Source organism: Lemur catta, chromosome 21, assembly GCF_020740605.2.
Source record: "Lemur catta isolate mLemCat1 chromosome 21, mLemCat1.pri, whole genome shotgun sequence".
Lineage (NCBI taxonomy): Eukaryota > Metazoa > Chordata > Mammalia > Primates > Lemuridae > Lemur > Lemur catta.
In genome coordinates this window covers 22,971,645-22,993,000 of record NC_059148.1, presented here as the reverse complement: position 1 = coordinate 22,993,000, position 21,356 = coordinate 22,971,645, and positions in this window count along the sequence as shown.

Genomic DNA, 21,356 nt, shown 5'->3' with positions numbered 1-21,356 from the left:
TCAAGACAGCGTGTCCTCCATGCGAATGCATCTGTGGATCCCGAGGTGGGCCCGCTGGAGGCTTTCGGCCTGCTTGTCCTCCAGCTCCGCATCGGCAGGGCCAAAGTTACAGAGCTCGTAAAGATGGAACCAGATGCCAACACCAGAGCAGGCTGGCACCCAATGGTGGGCCTGCAGCCACCCTGCCCTGGAAACTGTCAGCAACCCTGGGGGAAAGATAGGTTATTAGAGCAGGGCTGATGGCGAAAGCCTCATTTTACTGAGGAGGAACAGGGGACCCTGAGCCAGGGGAGACTTGGCCATTCAGGGGGAGGCCAGGGGGCACACCCAGGACTCCGGCGTCTCCCTGCGGCCCAGAGGAAGGAGACTCTGAGGCACCAATCCTAGGGGGTGGCAGGAGGTGGATGTCCACCAGCTCCTTTGTCAACCCTGCTCCACCCCCGGTAATGATAACACCAGCCACCCCCTAAACAACAGCTTGCGCTTGCCGGGCCTGCCGAGGCACTTACATCTCCGCCCGCCTTCGACCCTCTCCCAGCGGCCCTGCCATGCAGGCACCTTCATTCTCCCATTTCACAGAGGAGAAGACGGGGCACAGAGAGGTCAAGACCCTCGCCCAAGGCCACAGCTTGTCAGTGGCAAAGCTGAGGCGCAAAGCCAGGTAGCTCTCCTACTAAGGGCTCTGCTAACTTCAGCCAAGTAAATTTAAAAAACAAAGAACGTACGTCAAGCGTGCACAATGGTATCTTTGGAAAATGCTGCTGTTTTTACTCATCTACATAAAGACAGATGTTCAAAAGCAGCGTTTTCGCAAGGGTGCCAGTCGCCAGCACAGTCCCCCGCCGCGTGGATGGTGCGTCACCGCGGGGAGCCCGGGGCAGGGGCGGCGGCAGGTGCCAGCGGGACCGGCCGGGCTCCCGCTGCCCGCAGGCGTCCGGGGCAAGTTCACGGCCGGGGACGAGCGGCGCGCGGCCATGCGGGTCCACCGCCTGCGTGCGAAGGCGAGGCCGCGCCCCCCGCCCCGCTCGCGCCGTGCCTGCCGCCGCCACCCGCCCGGCCACCGAGCGGCCGCCGCAGACTCGGCGGCGCCAGCGCACCTGCAATAAGGCCCCGTCGCCGCCGCCGCCTCGCGCCCAAGGCCGCCGCGCGCCGCTGATAAGAGGCGGCTGGAGATGGGGGGGGGGGGCAGGATGCTGGCGGGGGAGGCTGGGGGTGCAGGGGCGGCCCCCCCCCCCGCCCTGTCTCTAACTCTCCCTCTGCGGTGTCTCTTCCTGAAGTCTCTGACTTGCCAGCATCTCTGTCTTGTCTGCCTCTGCTCCGCCCCCTCCCGCACCCACCTCTCCCCCTGCATTCTCCCTCTCCGTCTCTCCTTTACCTGTGTCTTCTCCTTCCTTTTGTCCCCCTGGAACTCCACCCCCCCCCCCATCCCTGCCGGGTCTCAGAGTCCCTTGGCACTTTCTCCGCTGCTCGCCTGCCCGCAGGAGCAAGGCCTTCAGAGCCAGCTGGAGCAGGGACAGCTGGACCCCCCGCGGGGGGGGGCTGGCAGGTGTCCTGACTTCAGTGGGCAGGGCGTGCTCGCCTGGGTGCCTTTCATCTGCGCGTTCCCCATGCACTTCACAAACAGTCATTAAGGCCGGCCTGGGGGCAGGTCAGGGAATATCACAGCCTGGGCTGTTTGGTTATCTTCATTATTAATACACACCCCCCTGCCTTAAATGAGTTTAGTGCAGGGGACACAATCCCGACTGACGCCCGAGAGATTAAGGTCTCTCAGGGTTGCACAGGCCAAAGATGACAAACTGATACAGCAGGGACGGGAGTTTCTGCGGCTTCCTTCCTGTAGTCCAGGCCTCTGCCAGGAGCTTGGACATGATCCTTTTTGAGACCTCTTCAGGGGTCAGGAGATGGGGCTGGATTTCTCAGAATGAGCCCCGACCCAGTGGTTTACTTGGCACTGAACAGGCCAGCAGGGAGCTCAGTGGAAACTCGGCCCCTTGGTTCCTGGATAAAGTCGGGAGTAGTCGCAGGAGAACAGTGACATGGGTTTATTTATGCATTCACTTTTCCGATCAGGTGTTACACCCAGGTATCACTGGTAGTTGAAAAGCTACAGGTCTCAGAAGCTGCCATGCATGAGCATCTCAGGAACTAAATCTGGGGCAAGGCCACTGGGCAGAGAAGGTCGTGCCAAAAGGACATTCGATGGGCAGCAAAAGCGTTGCTTGATGAAGCCTGTTCGTATCCACATTCAAGCCAATTCGCCCAACCATTTTTTCCCCCAGATTCCCAAAAAAGGATTATTTCCCGTACCTCCTCTGGTGGCAGCATTGACAACTAGTGCTCATTGAGCTCTTAGGTCCATGTAAATAAAGACAGAGCCTGTGTGTCTCCCGGGAGGGCTGGAATGGAGGAAGGTGATAGTGACAAAATGCTGTGGCCATTTGAGTACTTTCTACCAACTCTGCCTCCACTATAAGAAGTTATTGGTCTAATACTGTCAGTGAAAGGTCTTGGCTGTGTGACCTCTGGCAAGTCACTTGCACCCTCAGGGTCTTATCTGTGAAATGAGGTACTTGATCTAAAGATCTCTTTGGTCCTTTCCAGTCTCAGTTTCTATCTCCTGACTTCATACCCATTTCCCCGTGGGAGGGGCTAAGGGAAGTATATTTTTATTCCAGGATTGCAGGCCACACTCCCTGTCCCAAATCCCTGGGTTTTGTGTTATTGCTTTGTTTTGGGAGGGCGTCTTCTCTTTCTAAAACTAGACCCCTCTAAGTGAAATACCATAACATTTTATTTTAAAGACTCATGTTAAGATATATATATATACTCAGCATGAAAACGTTCTTGCTATCTATTGTAATCTGGCTTTGGTAGTAAATCCTACAGTGAGCTAAAAGGTGAGCTAAAAGATTTAAGATTTTTTTCAAACCTTATTTTTTAATCATTTGCAGATATTTAAGAATATTTTTAGTAGCATCCCTTACTTTGACTATCACTGAAAAACAATCACCTCTCCACTCAGCAGTACTTTAGCTAATAAAGCAAAATAAAAGAAAGCGTCCATCGTAGAATCTAGCTGTTGTGCATGTAAGTATGGACAAAAATTCTTTCAACTTCTCTATTTGAACATTTTGGTAATACATGCCAGGAATAAAAGTATAGAATGTCTGCCAGCACACAAGAGAATTTAGTCTGTAAATCAAACTTGTTGTCATCAGAAAGATCAGGATCTAGCTAATAACTAAATCACATGAGGAGTCGAGATGCTTCGTGTCTCTCTTTGAGGAAAAAGAAATGCAGCCTGCTTGGCGGCGGGCCCGAAGCTAGCCCAGAGGAGCTGCAGAAGCGGCCTGTGATCGAGAAATCTAGAATCTGATTACACGCGGGCCACTGACTCACACTCTGATCTTGGGGTAAGTAGGTTTACCACTCAGTGTCCTGTTGTTCCATCTGTGACATGGGAGTGATAACGCAGGGGCCGCTGGGTGAAGCAGGCAGATAACTTCCAGAAAGCCCTTTGAGCTTCTTGGAAACAGCACTCCAGATATGATTAGGCGCCAGGGTGCTGCAGAGATGTGTGCCCAGTGGCGATGGGAATGATCCGGATTCGGTCTGGGCAGAAGTGGTCATAGGGCTATAAACAGAGCTTTTCAACTGCTGCACCTGGCGTCATACATCTCCTCTCCCCACCCCTGCCATGCCCCCCAACCCCCACCCCACCTTGCCTGCCTCCCCCATCACTCCCAACACAGCCTCCCAACTCTCACTCACAACATCCCCCAGCCTGAAATGCCTTCTCCTCCTATAACCTCCTGCTCCCTGGGCCCCAGCATTTCTTACATTTCTTAGTAATGTCAGTAAGAACCAGTAATTACTGTTACAGCAGCTTCCATATTATTTGCTAGGCACTGCACCAAGTGCTTTAAAAGTACAGTCTCACTTAATCTTCACAAAAACTCTTATTATTCCCTTTTCATATCTAAGGCTAATAAATAACTACCAACTCCAAAAAAACATTTCCTAACTTATTCCATTAAGATGCAACTCACGCTAGGCGCTTTTCACATATGATGTCACGGAGCCCTCACAGCCAGGTGACACAGAATGTCCATGTCTTTCCTTCCCAGATGAGCCCCCTCTGAGTCTTCAGCAATGCTGTTACCCTCCCTCAAAGGTTCCTGTGTTTTTATTAACTTTATCAGGAAGTTGTTTTGTCAGTTGCTCTAGTATTTCAAGGGTGCATAAACACCTACAAGGCATGTTTCATTTGCTGTAACAAATAAAACTCTCAAATCTCATTGGTTGAGCACAATAAAAGTTTGTTTCTCTACGATACTAAGTACGATGCAACTCAGCAGAGGGCTCCGTTCCACACAGTCATTCAGGGATCCAGGACCTTCCCATCTGGCAGTGCTGCCTTCCTCTGTGTTCTTGGAGTCTTCTCCATTTGGCAAGTAAATGGAAAGAGAACATGGAGGATGGTGTGGAAGGATTTTAGGGGCCAGGCCTGGAAGCTGGGAATATCACTAATGCCTATCATCCATTAGCCGTAACTTAGTCACACGGTCTTACTCAAGTCCTAGAGAGACTGAGAAAAGTAACGTATTATTGGCTTGTGTCCAAGAGGAAAAAGAGAATTTTGGTGAACACATAGCAGGCTCTGCCACCAAGTATCAAGAATAAATAGAAGAATAAATAGACCTTCTTTTGTAACAATTCCAAGGGTTAGCATTCTCAGAGCTGTGCACTTCACTCCTAACTCTGAGTAACCTCTCTACAATATAGCAGCTGAGATTTCCAGACCCTTGAATAGAAATAAAAATATTTGCCCTGGAAGTCTTGACTCCCTGCTAATAGAACTTCCTCTGGGCACCAATAGGAAGTCTGACCACTTCCAAGTTTAAAACCCATCAATGACTCCCCAAGAATAAGGCCCTTCTTGGCAAGTTACACCTGCCCTTCAGGATATGGCTCTGCCAACCTCCCTAAGCTCGTCTTCCATCACTGCCACCATGCTATGCACTCTGTGAACACAGTAGGCTCTCTCTCATCGCCAGGCAGTTACACGTGCAGTCCCCTCCGCTGGAATGCCCTTCACTGGCTCCTGTCCATAGTCACAAAGCAAACTCCTCTTCACCCCTTAACACTCAGCCCAAAAGCCACTGTCTCTCAAAAGCCTTCTTGAATGCCTGCAGTGCCCTCAAAGGCTCCTACAGGCTTTACTGCACTGCTATAGCTGTCGGTTTGCATCTTCTCTCAAACAGTGACCCCCCCAAACCCCAAGAACCCAGATATAATCTCTGGAGGGCACAGTCTTTGAAGGAGGGTGGCTGGAAGCGGGTGGAAATAGCAGTCTCTGTGGTCCTTCAGAACTGGCTGGCCACTCCTCACCTACTCTTAATAGTTTGTAGTAGTCACTGTGCTTGGCCCACCCAACAACCGCTTTCTACTTCTTCCATTCTGGAAGAGCCTGGTTTTTCTTTCCTTGTCCCTATATTGCTTAAAAAATCCTAATTGGTTAAAGCTAATCATGTGACTCCCCCCCATTTCCTTGCTAGTGATTGGCTGAAGAAAGAACATGTGACCCCATGAGAAGGGATCTGCTAGTGGCTAATTGGAAAGACTTCTTTGCTCTAGAATACTTAATAGACCCTTTTCTGACTTTGGCCATTGGTGTGAGACAGGGACACCCGAAATAGCACAACCAACAGGGGCAGAACCAACCTAGAAGAGCTGGCAAAGGAAAAGGCAGAAGGAACCTCCATCTTCAAGGATGTTGTTGAGCTGCTGACTCACTCAACCCTGATATTATCTTAACTGCGTTTCTTGGTCTGTGAGATTATAAAGTCCTGAATGGCTCATCCTCCTGAATCTTTGCCTCATGTTACTTGAAGCTAGTAGCGTTCTAATAGGTGACAATGTCACTGATCTTGATCATCCAAACAGGAACACTTTGGAGAGTGCAAGGAGACATTTTTAACAATCACTCCAAGACAACAGAGCTACACTGGGACTGAATCAAGCCACGTGGCAGGTGTGTTCCCACTCATCTTAAATTAGATACACACAAGTTGATATGCATGCTGGATATAAACTTCCATTTCCTCATCTGCAAAATGAGGATGAAATTATCTAATCTGCATTGTTGGCATGAGAATTAGACTTCAACTGTTGCCCCACTGAGTCTTCAGATTTTACTGTAGAGAATCAAGGGAAGACAGAACAGCAGTAAGGGAAACGGCCCATGGTCCATGGGTTTTATGTCCATTTCACAGCACTCAAGAAGTACAAATAAAGAACTTGAGTTGTTGGAAAGTTACTTTTTGATTGTGTTTCATTAACACTGATAGAGACCCGATGGAACCACGTGGCTCATGGACCTTTTAGGGTTATAAGCGAGGGAATGAATAAATATATTAATGAATATCTTATTAGGATCAACAACGAATCAAGAGTCTATCTACCAAGAATACGGCCACTACCAGGATGAATCTGACAAAAACTCTGTGCTTAGACAAATGAGCTTTATGCATCCCATATTCTGCTTGTCCGTATTTATGGATTTCATGTGCTGTTGTTCTTCATGCCCAAGTTACATAGTAACCCCAGGAACGACAATATAAAGTGCACCTATGAGACAAAACTGATGTCATACAGGAAGTTGTCTTATACGCTCCTGTTTTCAACTCAGCTGCAGTCAGTGGCTATTCATTGAGCACCTTCGCAGTCTCAGACACAGTTGCCTCTTCTAGAGGCATCTGAATTTTAAGATGAAAGGAAAGAACAGTACTTAATCCAAACCAATCCATTTCCAGTGTACCGACCAGCCCCCACAGGAAAATATTGATGGTTTGGAACCTCTTTTGAGCCTTCATCATCCCACTAAACATTCTACTTATCCCAGACTTACAGATTTGACACGTCTTGAATGAAAATAGGTAGGTGTGTCAAAAATGAAGAAATCGGCTCAAAGGACAGACAGCTTCTTGATCAACTAGACCAAAATTATTTTTATAATATTTAATGTGTTTTTCTTAAGACTAAAGAAGTATTATAATAATTAAGAATTTGGGAAATACAAAACTGTGCAAAGAAGAAAATAAAAGTCACCAATCAGAAAACCATTGGCATTCTGTTTCCATTTTCACACCCTGTTTGGTGTGTAGATATGTGTATACTTTGGGTTTTTGCAAAAGTGGTATCATACTCTCTGCAGATTATTCTATAACTTTTTAAAACTTTTTATTTATCACTAACACTTCCTCCTATGCTTTATGACCATGGTTTTAATCATTATATATAATTATCCCTTTGTAGCATGATCACATTTTTTTGATAAGAATCCACTGCTGAATGGCTAATTTCCCTTTTTCCTATCATAATTTTATGACCACCTTTGTATACGTATCTTGGTGAGTATCTTTGATTATCTGGTTATCATTCATACACCTGAATAATTATTACTCCTATTGTTTCTTCATTTGATAGGCAAAAAACAGTATCTTGTTTTAATTTGCATTGATTTTATTATAATGCTGGTGTCTTTTTTTATAACTTTAATTGGCCATTCATATACCCAGCCCATTTTTTCTGTCTATAGATTTACCTTATTAATTTGTAGTAACTCTTCATATAATAAAATCAATAAACATTTTACTTCCGTGATGTATATGTTTTTATGCTACAGTCATCTTCCTTTTGATTTTTGCGGTTTTATTTTAAATTTTTATTGAGTTTAATATATCACTTATAGTTTTGCCTTTACATTTATGATTAAAAAGCTGCCTCTACCCAGAGTTCAGATAAAAGTTCATCTATATTTCTAATTCTTTTATAATTTCACTATGTACATGTGACTCTTAATCTACTTATATTAATTTCATCATATAGCATAAGGCAAGAGTTTACTTTATCAAATATTAATAATTTATCATTTGTTACAGAATTATTTTTTATCTATTGATCATTCCTCCATTGATTGGAACTGATACCTCCATCATAGATTATATCCTTATCTATGCTTGAGACCAATTATGGGATTTTATATTTAATTCCATCTGTCTAGTTGTCTATTTTGCATTAGGCCCATACTGTTTTAATCAGTGTAGCTTTGTAATGTATTTTAAATTTGTTAGTATAAGCCCTGTCTTTCGTTTGCATTTCATTTTCACTTAATTGTGGTGAGTTCTTTAAAAATCTTTCTTTAAAAGCCCATTGGGTTAATTTTTTAAGCTAGAGAAGATTTTTGGTTCTTTTACATAGTCTTATTTCTTCCTAAAAATTTTTCATTGATTCAATCAGATTATCTGCAAGTGATTTTATTTCTCTGTTTCTAGTTTATCTTCATTTGATGTGTTTTTCCCCCTGCTTAGTTTAGCATTGGCTAAAACGTCTTCAAAACTATTAAAGTTGTCATGAGAATCCTTTTTTCTGATTTTAATGGGAAGACCCCCACTATGAATGATGACACCATTGATTTGAAAAAGATGGCATTATGTCAGAGGAGCATGCTTCTAGTTTAACGAAAGCTTGGTTATTACTCTTCCTTTAAATCACAGGGATTTTGAATTTACCAACTACCTCTTTGACCTACTTTAAAATAACCGTGTTGGACCATGTTATATTCCTGGGCCCTACTTCACTGTGGTGGGTTTTCTTCTAATGTAGGATTTCCAACTTGTGCTCCGGAGGACACTGGGGGCTCCCCCAAGTAACCAGGGGACATATGGGAGTGGGTTTGAGGAAGGATTAGGGAAGAAAGAAGGTAAGTTTGGGGTTTTGGGAGAGAGAGACCCAGAGGAAGAGCCACTCACAGTACCTCAACAAATTGAGGCTTCACAAATGATTTTATTAATATTTGAAGACAGCTTCTTAAATAAATAAAAACACTAGCTTTACCTACCGCATGGCTTAAGTTCAATGTTTTTTTGTTTACTATGTCCCCATTTATATCTATGAGTGGGTGTGGCCTGTGGTTTCTCATTATAGTGTTGCGTGGCGTACTCTCCCCCCCATTACCTATGGGAAAGTTTTAGGGGGAACCAACCGTTCTGGTTCACCCAAGACTTTCCAGGTCTAAGTACCCAAAATCCTTGATCCCAGGAAAACCAGGTCACCTCGGCAGTTTATAGATACTTTATTCTCCCTTGAGCATGTCAAGTAACTCATCAATAAATTCTTTTTGACCCAAGCTTTTGCTTTTCAGAGATGAATATTGACAATTTTGCAAATGTTTTCCCTGGGTTCTATACATGCATAGAGATGCATGCATACATGAATACTTATGCACATATTCAATTTTTAGTGAATTTTATTAATATTTCCCTAGAAAATTTGCCATGTCTTTAAGACTTTTTCAAAGTGATTAATATAGAACAGTGGTTCATGGAAGGAAGTGATTTTCCCTCCCAGGGGACATTTGGCAATGTCTGGAGACCATTTCGGTTGTCACAACTTAGGGGCAGGAAGTGCTGCTGGCATCTAGGAGGTACAGGCCGGGGACGCTGCTAAGTACCCTACAGTGCCCAGGGACAGCCCTTCATAATAAAGACTGATCTGGCCCAAAATGTCAGCAGTGCTGAGGATGCAGAATTATATATAGCGCTCCCTTGTAGCTTTAAATACCCTCTTTAGAACTTCATATCCTGTTTCTCACCAGTAAACTTGGATATTTAAGTTTCCTCATTTTTTTTTTTTCTGTTAAGCTTTTCAGTAACTTGTTCTTTTAGGATTTGTTTCTCAGAAAACAACCTCTTAAGTTTACTTATACAAATTTTGGTCTTTTTTAATCCTTTTTTCTGACTTTATATTAACCACTTCTGCTTTTGCTTGGTTTGCTTTGAAATCCTTTTTCTAACGTCTTTTGTTGAAAGCTGTTAGGTGTGAGTCAACGAGACCCATTTAGGGCTGACACCCAGGGACACACACTGGGGCCGAACACTATTTCAAGCCACGAAAGTCACCCCAAATTGCGGTAAAAAGTGGTTGAAATCTACACGATGGCCCATTTTCCAGCAGAACTCTTAGCTCCCACAGCTGGATAGAGTCAGCTGATTGTATTATAAATAAGCCCCCTCATGTTCACAGTGCAAAATGAGGCTTTCTTTCAAAAACAGACAGAACTTGAGATTTAAAAAAAGATTCACGAGAGGCCCGAGGTGATGTAGGATTATGTAGGACATGGGGCAAGAGGATGGAAGAAAAAAAGGGAAGATTAAGAAGTGGGAACAGCTGGAGGGAAGGATTCCGTCCGAAAAACGTACCAGAAGTGCATGGAAATAATGGTGGTGGCATAAAGATGGTGGGAAGAAAGACAGAGGGTGACAAGTCCAAGCAAAGAGAATGCATAGAACAGTGGCTCCCCTGCCCACATCCCACAAGATAGATACCATTATTCCTAGCGTGTAAAGAGGTGGAGGAGGGTGGGGAAAGAAGGGTAGGGAACGTGCCCAAAGTCACAGGGCTACAGGAGGCAAATCCATGTGCTCTTCTGATTCCAGAAAACGTCTTTTCCACCACACCACATTGCCTTGGAAATTATCCTTCGCAGGTAAGAACTAGTCTAAGAATCTCACTACAAAGCAGTTTCTCCCACGTCCTCTGCTTCACGCACTTCCACCTGAAGGAAAACACCCACCAGTAAGAATTCAGCTAAGCTGGGAAAAGTCCACAGGAGGCACATAAATCTCCAGTTTACAAGAGCGAGGAAAATCCCCCTTGGGAAGGTTCTGGAGACAGCTCAAACAGACAAAGTCTGAGAATTTAGCAAGAAAGGCTAAAATGTGTTCGACGATGATTTTCATGGGTTGTCACATCCTGCGGGCACCACATCGGCGGAGATTGATGGCAAGGAAGCTTAGGATTGGACCACGTGCAGGTTGCCAAATGCCCAGGGGGGCGGTGAGGATGGAAAGTGAGACAGACTTTCCTTCTCTGTGGTATCTGCACACAGCAGTCTGCAGCTTTGCCTCTGCTTAAGTTTGCTGTGAAACCTCTTTAATGCAACTCAACAAATACTAACCCCAGTGCTGGAGCTCGAGAGACCACAAAGAAACAATCTCTGCAGCGAACTCATAATCAGGTAGAAGGTGGTCTGTGAACAGATAATAACAATGTTCTCCATGAACAGGATGTTGCTTCCAAAGAAAAGCTGGGATTGGGTGGGAGGGGAAGTGTTCAGTGGTCAAATTTGAAATGCTGGTTTCTTCTTTGCAGGACTTCTCAGAACCTTAACTCTATGAATGTCTGTAAATTTCCCCAAGTTGGATAAAGTTACCAGCATTCCCCAACTATATTTGACCCTGAGAGCGCTTTCTGTCCAAGAAACATCTTAGAAAACTGGCAGCCTCCTCCTCCTCTCCACTAGAGGAATTTCGAAGAAAGGGAACTAGAGCTAGATGAATTGGGGTGCATGCCGTGTGCTATTGGAGGGTAAAGGATGGAGTTTGGGGAAGTTTGGGAAAAACTTTCAGAGGTGGTCATCATTTGAACTGTCTTGAAGAACTGGTCAAACAGGTAGTGGTGGGAGGTGGGGGACAATAGAAAGGACTTTTGAGACAGAAGCAACAGCATTCCTCAAGAGTCAGGGTTGTGGATCACATGGCACGTTCAAGAAATAGTGGGAAATAGGTGTAGTTTTGTGCCTTCAGAGCACAGGGTGATCTATTCTTCGCAGCTAACCTTCTCTTGCTCCAGACACATCTTTACTTTTGTGTGGCAGAAGAAATGTAGTTCTTGCTGCGGAGCGGCTGCAAATGCTGATTATCATTAGCAGAGAGGTTTGACTGCACAAGAAATGCAATGTGTTTGAATCATCCCGAAACCATCTCCCTGCCCACCCCCCCACCCCAGAGTCCGTGGAAAAACTGTCTTCCATGAAACCAATCCCTGGTGCCAACAAGATTGAGGACTGTTGCCTTAATAGGAGTTAGGACCATGGACTTGAGCCAGACTTACAATATCTGTGACCTTGAGCAAGTTATGTAACTTCTTGAATCTTCATTTTCTTCTCTATAAATTGGGGATTATTAAATGATCCCAACCTCATAGAGTCGTTGTGAAATATAATTGGGTTAATTACATGTGACATTTCAAGCAGAGTGACAGGTACATAGGTAGAGTGTGGTGCACATGTTTACTATTACGATTTGATGGTTTCACCATATACAGATAACTCCCTAGGACCCAAACCTGTATCCCTACTGGCTGCCATTACCCAGTGGGGCTGACTGGAGAAGTTCCTGATGGCTATGGCTTAAGAGAAGATGGCGAGTGTTGTGCAGCAGGCAACAGGTTCCCAGAAATAATATCCTCTGTCCTGAAATTGCTGGACTCAGGCAAGGCCGATATGTTGTTTTAAAAGTGGGTGGGGAATTTCTCCTAGGAGAAACACAGCTCTCTGTACTCAGTGTTTTCTCTTCTTGGACAGCCTGTATTTATTTATTCCCTCATTCAACAAATATTGAGTTCCTACTATGTGCCAAGCATTGTGATAACAGCTGGGATACGGCAGTGAACAGTATGGGCTTGTCCTTACAAATATATGTGTGTGTATAGTATGTGTTATATATATGTATGATGCCTGTTATACATGTTTCGCATATATGTATATATATGTTTATGTAAATGATAAGAGCTTATAATTCCATAGACAGACAAGACATATTTAAATGGTTTTATTCTGGTGGAGAAATAAAGAAAACAGCCCAGCTGAAATAGACCAGAGCTTCCGCAAAATATTTTTTGCTATGGGCAAAGAAAACATAGAATTTTTTCACTTCAATCTAATTTAGCATACATTAGTTGAGCATCTATTATATTTACAGCCCTGTGCTTAGGTTCTTTGAGGATACATGGATGAACAAGAACTTCCATTAAGAAACTTACACTCTGGCATGATGATGAGCCACTGCTAGCTAGCAGAGAGACCAGGATGGCCCAATGGGTGGTGCCTGGGGCCTACTCTCAGGTCACCTGCGTCCAAGACACCACCATCAGGCACCACCTAGCTGTGACCTTGGAGGAGTCACCTAACTTGCCTGGGGCCTGTTTCCTCATCTGTCAAACTGTGCGTAAAAGTAGCTCCTACCTTGTGGGGTTATTGTGCAAATCCAACGACATTTTGTATGTCAAAGGCTGAGCAGGGGACGTGGCATGTGTGAGGACTCATAACTGTGTAGGTAACAAAGGAGTAAAAGGGTATGATTTTAAAAGCACTTTTATTGAATTAGTGAAGCACTGGATTTAGTAAAGACTTTTGTTGAGTTTTGTTTTCCAATGAGGGTTGTTTTTTTGTTTTTTTGTTTTTTTTTTGACAGTCAGAATGGACCTTCCTACATTCTACTGCATTTTTCTGTTCCCTTCACCTTAGACAAGTCCCACCTGTCAATCTCTATATGGGCCAAAGGACCTGCTTAGGTGACCAGCTGTCCCAGGTTGCCGGGGCCTGAGGGGCTGGTGTCCCAGGGCCTAGGACTTTCAGTGCGAAGATCAAGACAGTGAGGCTAGAACCCATCCCGGACACCCAAGTGGCAGAATAACGCATGCGCACATATGTAAAGCTCCGGGTGTGTTCCAGCGTGAGCCTCAGAAAATGAAAGCGACACCTGGACAGCACACAGTTGCATCTGGCACCCTAAGGACAAAGTCCACAGGACAGAGCCCGGGGGGGCCTGACATCTGTTTGCATCTACCCCCCACGGAGCCTCAGCCACCGCACAGCCTGTTGGTGACTCAGCAGCCTTCTCAGTGCTGGGCCTCAGCCTCCAATTACTCAGGGCAGCCCTGGCTCCTAACAGTAGTTGTGACCTTGGAGTCACTCCAAGAGGATGTGGCAATATAGATGGGAACGGAGAATGAACAGGTCCCCGTGAGGTGGTTCCATCAGAGCCGTGGCTTTGTTCTGAGGGTTGGTTCTGGATTCAAATGTTGCTCTGCTACTGTCTGGTGATACGACTTTGGGCAAACCACCTACCTCTTCCAAATCTCAGTTTCCTCTTTGGAGGATCATGTGAGATTAAGTATGTCACCTCCTTAGTGCAGGAAAGGGCACATAGACAGGACTTCATAAATGGAACACATGACCGACAACTGTTGCTGCTATCATATCGGTATCATCACAAACGGTATTGACATTACCGTGAATAGAAGTGACTTTGTCCCAGATTGGGGACATAGCTATTCCCCCATTCCTCAGTCTTTAAGAAAGCCATTTAAAATAGCTACCAAATCAAGACCAACACTCCTAAGCACAATAGCAATAATTTAGAAGTGGCGATGAGTCTATTTATAAATTTTTAAAAAAATGATGTTCAGGTAAGATGCATTAAAAACACATAGATGAGATTTTTAAAAATCTATATTTTTTTCCAGCCTTACAGGAGATAATTCTTCCAAATTCTCATGGTTTAAATCAATCTTTCCCAAGATATGTTTAGAGAAAGTATGCTTTATTTTATGAAATGAAATAAAAGGAGGGGGTCCAAGAATTAAATGGATTTGGGAGATACTGAGCTAAACCACATTTATAAGTGGATTTCTCAAAGCTTTTACTATATTGACAAACATTGTGGCTCTCCAAGAGGAAGGACGAGAAGGCTGCTATCCCCCCTGCTCAATCATGCCATCCTTTGTTTGTGGAGCACGGTCTGGTGTTGGGTGGAATAAAGGCAGAGAATCCTGATCTGAGATGTTTCTACCAGAATCCTAGGTTCTGCCTCATCTCAGTCCACACACCATTGCCTGGCTTCCTAGGGAGTTGGTACACTTCATTCCTGATCCCTGAGTTCTTCCACTTCGCCATCCAAGAGCTCTGAGTTACCCCTTAGCTTGGCTTCACTCCTGAGTGAGTCTGGGTTCTCCCCAGTGACCTCCCAGGGAACAGGGTACTAGAATCTGAGCCACCACAGAAGCCTCTCTTTGTGTCTCATTCTTCCTTTCCAGGAAACAGAGTTCTTTTTTGATCTACCAAGGTGTTTCATTTCTTCTAGATCATTGCTATTTGATGAAGATGATGGACATGTTGACAATGTCACGATGATAAAGTAAAAAGTAGCTTATGTTTATGGAGCACATACTACGTGCCAGGCACAGTGCTTCCCGCTCCCCACCCCCCCCCCCCGAAATGGGTACTATCATACATGAGGAAACTGAGATTACAAGAGGGTCTGCAACTTTCCCATGATTGCCCGCCTAGTAAGTTATAGAACCCATCTCTACCTGAATGATCTCATTCAAGACCACCAGAGAATGGACTTAATCCAGAACTCATGTCCACAAACTACGTGATGCTGATTCCCTCAAAAACATAAGCAAAGATCTTAAATGAACTCCGACTGGCAGAACTACATCCAAATGATAATACTCAGAGCCCTGAAAAACCTCAGACTCCTCCAAACACTAACCTAGGATGCCTTAAAATACATGGAGAGCCTCCCTGGCCCCATAAAATATGGCGGCCAATGACCAGGGTCTTGGATAACCTCTTTCACCTTCTGCTGTGGCTTGGGAGGAGAAACAAGGGCATACAGCCCCCCAGTACATGCAGATGTGACCCACAAATGTGTTGGCTTTACTCTACCTCTGCCATTGGAATTCTTTTATTCCATTGACACATCAAGATTTCTTTTGTCTACATAATGGGGTGATTCAGCGACCCCACCCTATGGCCAAAGGATGCTTCTCCAACCTGGACTTCTCACACGTGGAATCCTTTGACTTCCCAAGAACAGGCCCAGCATCACCTCCGCCCATGCCCCCATGCCAGCCAGCAGAGATAACGCTGCCCTACTTCCTGCGTCAGACTGTCTCCTTGTCACACTGTTGGCGCCACACAGGTGACTGGTGCCTGCCGCGCCTACTCCCCTCTTGAGGTGGCAGCTTATCATGTGAGGGTGAAACGCAGCGATGCGTGTGTCCACACAGGGGCCGACTGTGGAGAGTATTATTTGCAGGCTTGTAAAAGGTGCTGTATAAATCAATTATTAATACTAATCAGAACATGATGGCACCGCGAGCTGGGGAGGGAAGGCCTGGAGACTGGGGCCACACCCTCTGTGACACAGCCGTCAGGAGCCAGGCATGTCACAAATTAGGAAGAGATGTGAACTGAGATGACCCAAGCAGTAAGAATTCACCCCTTCTCCATGGATCCCACCTGGTCCGTCAAAAACCTATGCCTGACAGCGCTGCCTGAGGTAGAGAAAGTTCTGGAACCTTAGAATGATAGGGGTCTGAGAGCAAAGACTTAATGCCAGTACTTAGTTCTAGGCTCTTTGTTGAATACGGTCAGGACTGTAGTTTACCCTCGTTGAACTGCAGAGGAAACGGGGCCTACCAAGACGTATTTCTTTGTCACTTCTTGGCCTTGGGCAGTGCCATTCACAGAACCACGGAGCTGAGTTTATTTTCTTAAGCCACTTCCTGTTTCCCCCTGGGATCCCACTTGAGAATTGGGGATGAAAGGAACAATTTCTTTATGGAATGGATGTGATGAATTGATTTCATGTTTATTCTCAGACATCCCAAGACTCTGGTCTGATTTGGTAGCCCCCTCATCCCCAGAATCTCTGTGGGTGGTACAGAAGTTATGCAAACCAAACAAATAAAATAAAATAAATATGATGTACCCCATGGCACTGGGAATCTACCAGTGTCACAGTGGCAAATCCAAAGTGAACAGTGATTAATACTAACATTGTAATGTTGTCTGAAGAAAACAATCAGTGTGGAGGTACCTCAAAGAGCTAAAAGTAGAACTACCATTTGATCCAGCAATCCCACTCCTGGGTATTTACCCAAAGGAAAAAAAGACATTCTGTAAAAAAGACACCTGCACTCGAATATTTATGGCAGCACAATTCACAATTGCACAGATGTGGAAACAACCCAAGTGCCCATCAACACATGAGTGGATTAATAAAATGTGGTATATGTATACCACAGAGTACTACTCAGCCACAAAAAACAATGGTGATCTAGCATCTCTTATATTACCCTGGATGGAACTGGAGCCCATTCTTCTCAATGAAGAATGGAAAAACAAACACCACATGTACTCGCCATCAAATTGGAACTAATTGATCAACACCTATGTGCACATATGGAAATAACATTCGTCAGAAATCAAGCAGGTGAGAGGGGGGAGGAGGGGATGGGTAAAATTAAACCTAAAATTCCAGTGCACATTATCTGGTGGATGGGCATGGTACGAAAGCAATTTATGTAACCAAATTGTTTGTACCCCCATAATATTCTGAAATTAAAAGTAAATAAATAAAAAGAACACCCCCCCCAAAATAAATTAATATCTGTCCAGCATGAACTTCCTAAGAATGTAAAATACTAAAATAGGTGGCATAAGAGAGAGAAGGAAGCCTGGGGCTAAATGAAGGGGAGGAGACCCAGAGAGCCACCGCACAGGGGAGGCCTGGGGACAGGTGAGCAATGACGGATCTGGACAGCAGACACCGGCTCCAAGAGGGACGCCTCTAACTCATCTTCTTTTTGGCAGAAAGGCAGTAAAGTTAGCACAGAAGGTGAAATATGCCCTCCCCCCGAAGATGTCCACATGCTAATCCCTGGAATCCCTGGGAATTGTGAACGGATGACCAGCAAAAGGCGCTCTGTAGATATGATCAAGTTAAGGGCCTCGAGATGGGGAGATGATGCTGGATCAGCCAGGAGTCCCTATGTCATCACAGGGCCTTTTACAAGAGGGAGGCAGGAGGGTCAGAATCAGAGAAGGCTGTGCGGAGACAAGCAGAGGTCAGAGAGATGCAACTGCCGGCTTTGAAGCATGGAAGGGGCTCAGAGCCAAGGAATGCGAGAGGCCCCTGGGAGCTGGGAAAGACAAGGAAACAGGTTCCCACCTAGAGCATCCAGACGGGCTGCAGCCGCACCAACACCTTTGCTTTTACAACTTCTGACCTCCAGAACTGCAAAATAGCAAATCGGCGCTGTCTCAAGCCCCTGCATTTGTGGTACTCGTTCCAGCCGCAAACACACTAATGCAGACGGTAAGGCTCTCCTGTCTCAGCACACTAACGCATGCCGAAGAGCTGAGGTCGCTGGTAGGGTGTCACACATCATTTATTTCTAATAATTGCACGATCACTAAAGTTTGGGAATCATTTAAACATTTAGAATCTGTTCCTGCATTTATTTATACATTCAACACACAATGATTGAACAGCTCCTATGTGCCAGGTCTTTTTGATGTAATCGAGCCAGGTGAATGGCCGTCCTCACAAAAGAAAGGGACAGTCCAATGGAGAGACGTTTAGTAAAGAGATGATTCACGTCGTCACAGGCAGTGATGAGGGCTGTGAAGACAACAAAGAGTGGGTCAGTGAAGGGCTTCCGAGGAGGTGAACTTGGGACGGAGATGAGTCTGTGAGGCCCTGGGGAAGACCCCGTAGACAGCAGTAAGGGAGGAACCGGCTGGGTAGGTCCGGGAACAGCAAGGCAGCCGGTGAGGCTGAAACTGAGCGAGCCCAGAGAGGCTGGGAAGGGATGCGGTGAAAGAGGGATCTGGGGACAGATCACACAAGGTCTTACAGGCCACAGTAAGGAGTGGGATTTTAGTGCCACATGCTTTTCATACACTGTTATAGTTCATCCTCCCAGAGCCCTAAGACAGAGCAAATGCAGGCCCAGCAGGTTGGAGCCTAAAGTGGTAAAAACCCTTGCCTGAGATCTCGTGGCTGACCAGTCCCTGGGACATGAGAACTTCTCTGACCCCAGGTATTTCCCACTGAGAGAATTAGTCACAGTTGGCTTTGATGGGCTGGGCTGGGCTGACAATGTGTCCCGGCTCATGGCATTTCTCTGGGGCCCTTATCTTTATTAACTGTGAATTTATCTCCCTGCAGAGATAGGGCTCTGGGTGAAGGGGCCCCCTCCCCACACCTGGGCAAGTCTTACCTGCTCCAAACAGGCCAGCAGGCAACTGGGAGCCTTTTAATTGCCTTCTTCCTCACCTAGCCCCCTCCCTCAGGTTCAAACCTGTACTGTAAACACTATCTCCAGGACCAAAGGTAAGGAAGGTGAGGCATGTGGTATTAACCAATAAACCCCTCGATAAGACCAGCACATTTCACAGCACCATAAATTAATCCTTGTCCTCTGCAGCCTGCGAGCAGCACACAAGATAAAGAGCAAACCGGGCGAGAGAGGCCAGCGTTTGCACAGTCGAGCCGAGCGATGCTATCTAAGCCGAGAGAGGCCGGCGTCCCCTTCCAGCAAGTGAAGGATTTGGGCCAGGCCGCCCTGTGTGGTCTGTGACACTCTATGAATTCATGACAGGCTTCACGGAAAAGAGAAAAGAAAGTGCTCTGCCAAAGGGCATCAGAGTCCTGGTCCAACCTGCTCTGCGTGGCATGACTCGGTTCCTCCTAGAGCCGATGAGACAAACAGGTGACTTTCATTTTTGCAACACGGTAAATGTTTCCCCAAATCAGATGGAGCCGCCCCCCCTTCCGAGGGGGCATAGATTTAGCGCAGTTTTGATACAGTGACCTCAAAGCATGATTGAACTCATTTCAGCGGTCTCACCAAAGGTCGTCATTCTGACCCCGGGGACCACCTCAGTTTGTCCATCATATCCCACAAGTCTTATGGTTCTAAAAAGTTCTCTTCCCCTATGATGTTTGAAAAAAGGGTTCACAATTCTTCTAGTAGGTAATGATTCCCAATGAGCAGAATCATTTCTCAAGTATTGTTTTTGTAAGATTGTCTATGGCTGCCTTTCTCATTTGTTTTTTCTCCTTCTAACACAATTTCCTGAATGCCCACCATGTGTCAGATATCATACCGTAGGCCCTGGGGATGCTGCAGTCTATCAGACGTGCATTCACGGCTTCCAGAAATTCCTGATCTAGTGGAGGATAGAGGGGAATCTACAGGAAACTAGAATAAATACCCTGTGACAAATTATGTGATCAGAGAAAAGTACAGGTAGGGTTTTAAACAAATCCCCACATGGGCTCGCTTTTGCTACACAGCAAGTATCTCTCCCATCCTTCACTCACGTGGATTCAGCAAATACTTGGAGAAGGCAAAAGCATTTCATAATTAGCTGAATACCACTTGCGAGGTAAAATTGCTATTCTCGTTCATGTAACACCTCCCAAGGCCAACCATCAAGGACATGTGGACTTTCCACTTCTTGGGGTTATCTGCTTATCAGTTCTCTACACATATAGATGGTATGAAACAGCCCACACCTCAAATGTTCTAAAAGTATCACCTGAGTTGTTGGATGCTATAAAATAAAAACCCACGTAAGCAACACAGAAAAGGCGAGGCCAGTGTTTTGAAGAGTCTGACTTTGTATTGATGCCAGTATCTATCGTTTACCATCCATACAACCAAAAACATTTGTACCCCCGTAATACATTGAAATTTAAAAAAAAAAAAAAAGATGAAAGGAAATCCAGGAAAAAAGGGAATGTAGGAGAGAAAAAGAAATTTATATACAGTAAAGTTCGTAAGTGATGAAAATTCAATAGCTAAAAACAGAAGCACTGAGGAGCTAAAAATTGCTCTCTGCTATGCCAGTAATCTGAATGCCAAGGTATGTTTCCCTTACAACTCTATTTTGCCTAAAATATTATTTTAAAACAACCAAAACAAAAACAAAACAAACCAGGAGTCCAGCTTTCAGAAACTGGCTGAGGGCAGAGATAAGGTTAAATGCAAAGATTCATTCTTGACTGGAAAAAGATGTTCATTCACCTCCCTAAGACTTCCCAAAAACAAAAAGAAAAAAAAAATGTAGAACTCAAACCCACAACCTGATTTTCAAGATAAGTCGGCACAAATATTCATGCTTAAAGATGTCTTTTACAGTGTTATGTACGAATACAAGAAATCTGAAAGACCCATTAATAGGAGAATGTTTTACTAGCAATTCAGTAGCAATTAAAGATAAACTGACATGTCAAAGAACTGCTTTTAATGCTAAGAAAAAGGGCAGAATACAAAAGAAAATTTTACAATTTTAAATAAGGTCTGAAAATCAAGGATAAGGAAATATATCAAAATGTTAACAAAAGCTATCTCTGGGGAATGGACGTAGCGTAAGTGGGTAAAACATGAGATTTAGTGTCAGAGACCTTTGGGTCAAATCCTGGCTTCACGACTTCCCACTTGGGTCTCTGGGCAAACTAGTATTCTCTCTCAACTTTTCTTGCCTTTTCTGAAAAATGCGGCTTATAACAATAGCTGTCTCACAGAGCTGCTGTAAGAAATAAGAGAAATAATGCAAGTAAATACAGAGCCAATGATTAATAAATAACAGCTATCATATGTGTATATGTGATAATATATTATGGCTGTGTAGTTTCATAAGCTCC